Genomic DNA, 7,944 nt, shown 5'->3' with positions numbered 1-7,944 from the left:
CATACAGATAGCAGTTTAAAAAGCAGGTTCTATTAAAATCCTTCCTAGGCTGCCATAATGGGCAGAGATTTTGTGGAAGTGGACATGAAATGAGTACAATGTAGGGGAAGCTAGTGTTATGGAGCTGTTACACACTGGGGCAATTCCAAATTTGAAAATCTGAAATAATGTAGACCTGACTGGCAATTGAGATCTGCTGTCTTTCCCCTTTTTGCTGATACAGATAAAAACACACTCCTTAATGCTGCTGCCATTAAAAAGAATAAGGGAGTCCTTTTAGCTCATCATGGTTAAGGGCAGAGCTCCTAGTTGTGATGAAGAGCAGGTTGGCTGGGAATTACCGACTGCCCGTTCAAGCCATAAGCAGGTGTCTCGGTGGTGATGCTGGGCTTTGGATGGCTTTGTGCAAAAAGTTGAGTTTGACTCATGCAGGAGGAGAGAAGACTGTTTCAATGAGGTACTTAGAAATTAGTAAATCTTCAGAAATACAGGAGAAGTCAGTGTCACCATACTCAAAGGAGAAGTACTGGGTTTAGCGAGGCTAAAAACCATATTGTCAGTAAAATGAATGTACTGCAGGCTTGCTGCCCTGCATTGGGACCCTCTCTGCACACTGAATACTTGATCCTTTCTAAAGAGGCTACGTTGGGAGCTTTAAGAAAAGAGTATGATGCTTGAAGAAAAAAAAAAAAAAAGACCAAACATCACACTTGGTGTATAAAGCAAGGTATTGTAATTAGGCATTGAGACAGCGTGACTTCCTTGCTTCTGTCGTCTGCTTTGGGATGTCCCTATCTGTGGTTCCTACACCACCAAGACAAATCAGAAGGATGTGAAGGTCTTAAATTTTTGGATTTTCTTAATTTAAGTAATGTATATATGTTTGAGTACAAAGTCAAAACTTTTGACCAAAGCTCCATTGGATGATTTCACTACTTGCAGTGCTTAAAATGGAGCAGAAAGCCTTTGGTATTTGGCTGTCTGCTGCTTCTAAGCATGAACCACACCTGTAGTAGAACAGCTAACTCTCTACCCTTCATGGTTTCTTCAGGGTCTTCAGGTTTTTTTGTGGGAAACTTTGTTGTGATAGCTCTTAGCTGAATGCTCTGGGAAGGTAATGGAGACCCCATTTCCACAAAGTATCAAAGGAGAGTGGAAAGAGATGTCTCTTCTCTAGAAATTAACTGGCAGATCATGATAAAAATTGACTTCCCTGTTTGCTCTAAGCTTTTCCAGTCACAGGAAAGTATATTCAGCACTTAGTCTTGGAGGTATTTTTGGGTTTTTGTGTTTGTTTTGGTTTTTTAAGTAGCAGGAGAACCACTAGTTTGTTAGTAGTGTACCAGACCCAATGTTTGATGCAAAAAAGTCAGGAGGCTTTATTTCATAGGCAGAGAACTTAACAGCTTCATTGGGCCACTAACTTCAGCAATTACTAACTTCTTTCTTCTAACAAATAGAGAGTAGCCCATGCTGCGTATCCTCTAACCAGTTTGGCATCCTGCCTCAGAGCAGGCTTCCTTGTCGTCTTGTTCTGTGGAAAGTCAGTCTTTCTTTACTCTGGAATTGGTGCTTGAGAATGTTCTTAGGAGACCTTGGCTCTAGGAGACCCCTGTGTGGTGGTTGTTAAACAGGGGACTTGTAGAGAAGGAATTGAGCGAGGTCTCCTTGCCTTCAGAACTTGTGGACTGCTCTTGCAGGGCCTTGAGCACTTCTAAGACTTATGAATGCTATCTGTCCAGTCAAGCCACCACTGAGAAAGAAACCCATGCAGCATGTTGCAGAGCTGAACTCCAGGTTATACCTCCAAGGATGCAATAGACCTGATGACCAAGTAGAAGCAAATACACCGCTAGACAATTCACTTCTTTCTTTTCTTGTGATGTCAGTTTGGCAAGTAGAGAGGATTGCTTTTGATTTTAGTAATTGTAGAGAACAAGCAACTAACATTTGGCCTTCAGATTTGAAATTGGAGAGAAGGTCCGTGTTTTCTGTTTGATATATCAGGTTTGTTGGTGGGTTTAGGGTTGTTTTGGTTTGTTTGGCTCACATTGATGAACAACTGGCCTACATAGTGATAGAGGTCCACGTGACTCTCAGATAACAGCACCCTTGCTCTGTATACTTCACATGAACTGCTTTGGTTTCTTAAACTGCACTAGTCTGAAGTTTTGTGTCCCATTGCTTTAGAAGTGCTCTCGGCTGTTTCTTTCCATGTCCAACAGTTGCATATTCTCAGGGATTTTACTTAGCCATGGCAAAATAAGAGTAATCACAGCCTTACCCTAGGGAAGTAAGGCTGCTTTTTGTGAAATTAGCATAGCCGAGTGCAGAACTCTGATAGAGCGTGTGGCTCTGACAGTGTCTATCCAGTGCACATCCTCGCTGAGACACGGAAAATCCCAAAGCAATCTGATAGAAGTGCTACCTAGTACTGAATAATGGCTGTCAGCATGTTTGAGTAGAGACCATATCCTGCATCTTTGTAATATAGTGCCATTGACATTAGAGCAGAGCTCTCAAGTAATTTCAGGCGAGGCCTGCTTAGCAACAGGAGGCTTTTATTTATTCTATTTATTTTGTTGGTTTGGGTTTTTTTTTAAACAAACTATGTTCTGGAGCCCCCTCTGTTATTTCAAGGCACCGTACTCAGTTGTATATTGAAGTTCTGTGACATTATAATTGTAAAATAGGAACTGGATACTCGAGTGCGTTGGCATAAACTTAAGGAGTCTTTGAAATATCCCATCTTGACACTGTTGTAATATGGGTCTCCCTTTAACAGATGCACTTAAGGTTAAGGGCCATATACCTTCACTTACAAGCTTTTTGTAAAGCATCATCGGGATTTAGGTTACAGCTGTTTGCTTGAAAAATGTTTCATAGCTTGAAAAATGTCACTTGGTTGGCTGAATGTATGAAAAGTGTGCCCAAAATTGTGCTCCAGTTGTTTGCTGCCTGCTTTGGCAAAGGGGTGTGGACCATTATAGCAAACAGTATTCCATATGTCCATATGCTGGACCTTCTAACCCTTTCTTTTCATTATCACCTCAGCTGGGGTGTTTTTATGAAATACTTTAGGGACCCTTTGACTGCCTTTCAGACACCAGAAAATATCATTAGAGGTTTCTTACCCAGCTGTCTTTCCCTCCTCCTCACCCATTCCTTTCCTTCCACTGTCATCCACTTTGCTGCCAGAGCTGCTGCTGTCCAGTCGAAGCATCTCTGTTAAACAGAGTCCAGAGCAGGAAGTTTTGTGATACAAACTTAAACTTGGAAAATGAGACCTGAATTCTTTGACAGGTAACTAAATATACAAATAGACAGTCAGGTGGAAGGTGGGCTGCTTTGCTTTTTCTTTTTCCTTTTTTTTCTTGTTTTTTCTTGTCTGAAGTTTCTCCCTGGCTTGACATGCTTTGCCAGGAAAACAATACCACTTTGAACTCTTAGTTTCACTGATGAACTTTAAATCAGGACACTTCAGGCTTGGCAGTTCTACCTCTTATGAGCACAAGCGCAGAGATTTTTTTAAGTAATTTATTTCTCTTCTTTTGCCTGAATGGTATAGATAAGAAAACAAACAGAGAAAGGGGTTGGGAATAACAGAATTCAGTAACTGAATTCATGCCTCTCTGCTACCTTCTCTAGTCCTTTGATAAGCAAGCCCTCCAAACTACTGCATGGTCCAACTAGCACAGAATCGCCCTCATGCAGAAGGGGCATCGCGGCACGTTTACTGTCTCTGAGCCAGCCCAGGCAGTAGCTGCCCCTGCTCACAGTTCACACAAGGATTTAAGCACTTGCTCTGAAGTTAGAACACAGGCATGCATATGTGTGTATATATATATATATATATATATATATATACATATACATATGCTTCACGTAAACACATGTGCACCCTCCCACTGGCATGCAGTTCTTCGGAACGTGGCCTTTGACTGTAATGTTTAATATCCCTTTCTCGGTATAGGATTTTCCCCTCAGATACTCCAGGTGTACTAGAGGTGGATTTTTCTTTTTATGTTGTTTTTTTTTTTTAATACATAAAACTTCCTTGTTTCATATCCTGATTTCTACTTAACACCAAGTTTGTTAACTTTATTTTGCATTGCAGTATTCAAGGTGCCCAAAACTTACTAATTCCTTTGTGTAAAGACATCTTGAAAGTTTGAGAATTGTGTCTGCTTGAAACTAAAGCAGTAACTTGCATTCCCATGCACACAGTGACTGAACTGAAAACCAAAGCAGCTGGCTTTTGTGTTTTTCTTTCTGTGTTTTCCTTTTTCAAGCCAATTTTGGGCATACATTTTATCAATGTCAAGCTGAGCTTCCTGCAAGCCTTACTCACACATGCTGAAATGTATTACATGCGTAGTGAAAGAGAAGGTATATTGCCTCACACTTTAAATAGACTTAATTCTAAGGGCTTGTTCATGCCCCCAGAATCACCTTTTCCAGTGCAAGCGTTGCATACATTGTTGTGTTGTAAGCAGTTCAGTTTCAAAATCCTTTGGAGTTTTCCAGTCTGCATCACCTCGAATCAGAGATGCAAACTGTAGAGCATCTGTCTCTCTTCTTTTGGAGCATTGTTAAGACCTTTGTCAGACTTTTATATTATTTCAGGATAATAAACTTATTTTAAATAAGCATGTTTTAAAATCTTCACTTTCTCCTTGCATGGATTTTGTTTCTTTTGTTGCAATAGAGGGGCTAAAGTGCTCTTCGGGACTGCATCTGTTCTAGGTACTGTGTGAGCAGTCGAAAACAGTATGTTTCTGGTTCATAGAAACTACCTGTATGTATCTTTGTATGAAGAATGTTAACACACGTGGAGCCTGTTTTGATTACAAGAATAAAAGCTGTGTCTGGCGCATGGTTGTGGGTCCCTTGCTGGTGTAAATACACAAAGGCAGCAGTTACCAAGGCCAGCCTGGCAGCGGGAGAGGAGCTTGGATTTTAAACCTGAGTATATTATGTGTCCTTTTGCCTGGCCTTGAACTTCTTCTCTAGGGGTTCTGAAGGCTTTGGAATCTGCGTGGTCACTGAATCAAAAGGTTGGAAAAGACCTTTAAGATCATCAAGTCCAACTGTTCCTGTCCTATGCTAAACCGTATCCCTAAGTACCTCATCTTTTTTTAAACACATCCAGGGATGGTGACTCAACCCCCTCCCTGGGCAGCCTGTTCCAGGCCCTGATGACTCTTTCAGTGAAAATTTTTTTCCTAACATCTAATCAGAACCTGCCCTGGCACAGCTTTGTGCCATTTCCCCTTGTTCTATCTCCTGTCACCTGGCTGAAGAGACCATCACCCACCTCTCTACAACCTCCTTTCAGGTAGCTGTAGGCGGTGACAAGGTACCCCCTCAGCCTCCTCCAGACTAAACATCCCCAGCTTCCTCAGCCACTCCTCATATGATTTGCCCTCCAGCCTGTTCACCAGCCTGATTGCCCTTCTCTGGACTCGTTCAAAAACCTTAATGTCCTTCTTATGGTGAGGAGCCCAGAACTGGACACAGTACTCGAGGTGTGGCCTCACCAAGACCGAGTACAGGGGCACAATTACTTCCCTGGACCTACTGGCCACACTCTTTTTGATACATACTAAAATGCCATTGTCTTTCCTACCCACCTGGGCACACTGCTGGCTCATATTCAGCCTGCAGTCAACCGACAACTCAAGGTCCTTCTCTGCCTGACAGCTCTCCAGCCAGTATCCCCCAAGCCCATAGCGCTGCAGGAGGTTGTTGTGTCCCATGTGCAGGACTCCGCACTTGGCCTTGTTAAGCCTCATCCCATTGGTCTCAGCCAATCGGTCCAGCCTGTTTAGGTCTCTTTGAAGAGCCTCCCCACCCTCAAGCAGATCAACACTTCCTCCCAGCTTAGTGGTGGTCTGGACGCTGCAGATAAAGACTAGTGTTCCTTACTTAATGCGGGTGTAACGTCTCCCTTTTTTTCTCCGGTACTTTCCCTCTCTCTGTACAAAGGCAACACAGACCTGAGCAAACCCGTGGTACCCATTTTCTCTCCACAGCAAGGGCGAGTCCCTCTGATAGATCTCTGCCTGGATGTCGCCCTCTGTGAAGTGGCTGAGGCATTTCTTTTCAGCTGGGGAAGAGCAGAAGACACTGAGCCGTTGCCAGTACCAAACCACCCCTGTGCCTGTGTATCCTGTTGCTGCAACAGCGCTGGCAGGTTGGGTGCTGTTACCAGGTCCCAGAAGGACTGCAGAAGGAGCCCCAGCTAAAGCTTTGACAGAGTTTTGTGCTGCTAAAGGTCATGGGCTGTGATAGTGGTCGCTAAATTCCTGTCCCTGCCCCTGTCCTTAGAGGAATCCGAATCTGTGGTTCAAAATAAATAAAAAAAACCCCTAGTGTGCTGAACGTGTGGGGTTTATAGGAACACACAGGTGCTGCTGTTAAAAAGGGAAGCTCAGAGAGGACATGTGGAAGATCAAGAGTGACCAAGTTATCTGTAAATAGGTTTTTCTCAGGGTTCTCCTATATGGAAAAAGACTGTGTTTTCTGAAGGTGAGCAGGAAAAGCAATGCAAGTTGGCAGCACCAAAGCTTTAACCGATGCCACCAGGCAGAGTGAAACCCTTACTGCCTTGCTTGCTTTTAGTCCAGCTGGAAACCTGCTACGCCAGGGACAGTGTGGGGCTATGTGCGGTTTTGCTGCTCTATGGGGATAAAAAACCTACTGAAATGAAGAATTTGGGGCTGTAGTTCAGTGTTACAGACTGGATGGAGCACAGGTTTTGAACACCGGTTTAATGTTCTTGTCCAAAGCTGTTCCCCAGATGGAAGCGCTGAAGATGAGAGTTTTCTTTGTCATTGCAAGATTTGTTACGATTTCTCAGGGCTGTTTTGCTGTTTACCCACTGCTTTAGCAAGGCATTATTAGTGCTGGATTTTTGCCTGCAGCAGGAGGAGCTGAAATTGGTGATAGTTGTGTCCTTCCAGAGCTGTCAAGGAGTCCCGGAGATGCTATTTCCCTGTCAGGGCCCCAACAGCTCCTGGTGCCAACCGGCGGCATTTGGCTGTTTTTAAAGTATGTGCCTCACTGCTTTTGGCAAGATGCACCGGCGTGTGGCCTCTGCAAAGTCCTGTGGCGATGTCAAAGAGAGAAGAGGTTGCTCTTGTCTCAAAATCAAACAGACCTGAGCCATCAAAATGCGTTTTGCATCGATTTGTCTTCGTACCAGCGCTCCTGCTGCGGCTGTGGCTTTCCGCCAAAATAATTTCCAATCAATTTAGCATCTGTTTGCAGTGCTGGTATCGCCAGCTCATCTGTAGCCTTCGGAGACCAGACGTGCTTTACATAGTTTCCTATAGGTCACAGTTTTCCACTTGCTTTCTTGCTTAGCAGCTGGTACCCAACCTCCTTCCTGCAGGAGAGAGGAAGCGGTGGGCCGTCAGCCGCTGCTCGCAGGCCCAGCTTTCTCCCTATAGTGTGACACTGGAGCTGTGGTCACAGGTATTTGATGTTTGCCAAGTCCAATGCTGCACATCTCACACATCACCTTTCCCCAAAACCATCAAACCAAACAGCTTTGCTCTGCTGGCAGGATGCACCATGTGTACTGCAGTTGTCTCTGCCAAACATGCACTGCTCCGAGCATTGTGGCCACTGGAAGAGCTTTCTTGCCACAACCACATAGGGATACCTTCATCAAGAGCAAAAGGCATGCTCTCCCACCCAGAGCTTCCTTCTGCTGCCCTTGGCCCTTGTCTTGAGACACCACCCTTCCTGCTTCGCTAGATGCACAGGGACCTTATTGCAGACACTTGTCTGTAAGGAGTCACCCCCTTGTCAGGACATGCTGAATGTCCCAGCTGGGCACTGGATCCTGCCAGGACATTTCACAATTGATTTTTTTCAATCTGGTTTATTAAATTCTCCTCTCCCCCTTTTGAGGGTTTGTATTCTCTCACCTGTAAT

Source organism: Gallinula chloropus (genome assembly GCF_964237585.1).
Source record: "Gallinula chloropus genome assembly, chromosome: 2".
In the NCBI taxonomy this organism is placed as follows: Eukaryota; Metazoa; Chordata; class Aves; order Gruiformes; family Rallidae; genus Gallinula; species Gallinula chloropus.
This window is presented reverse-complemented; position numbering follows the sequence as displayed.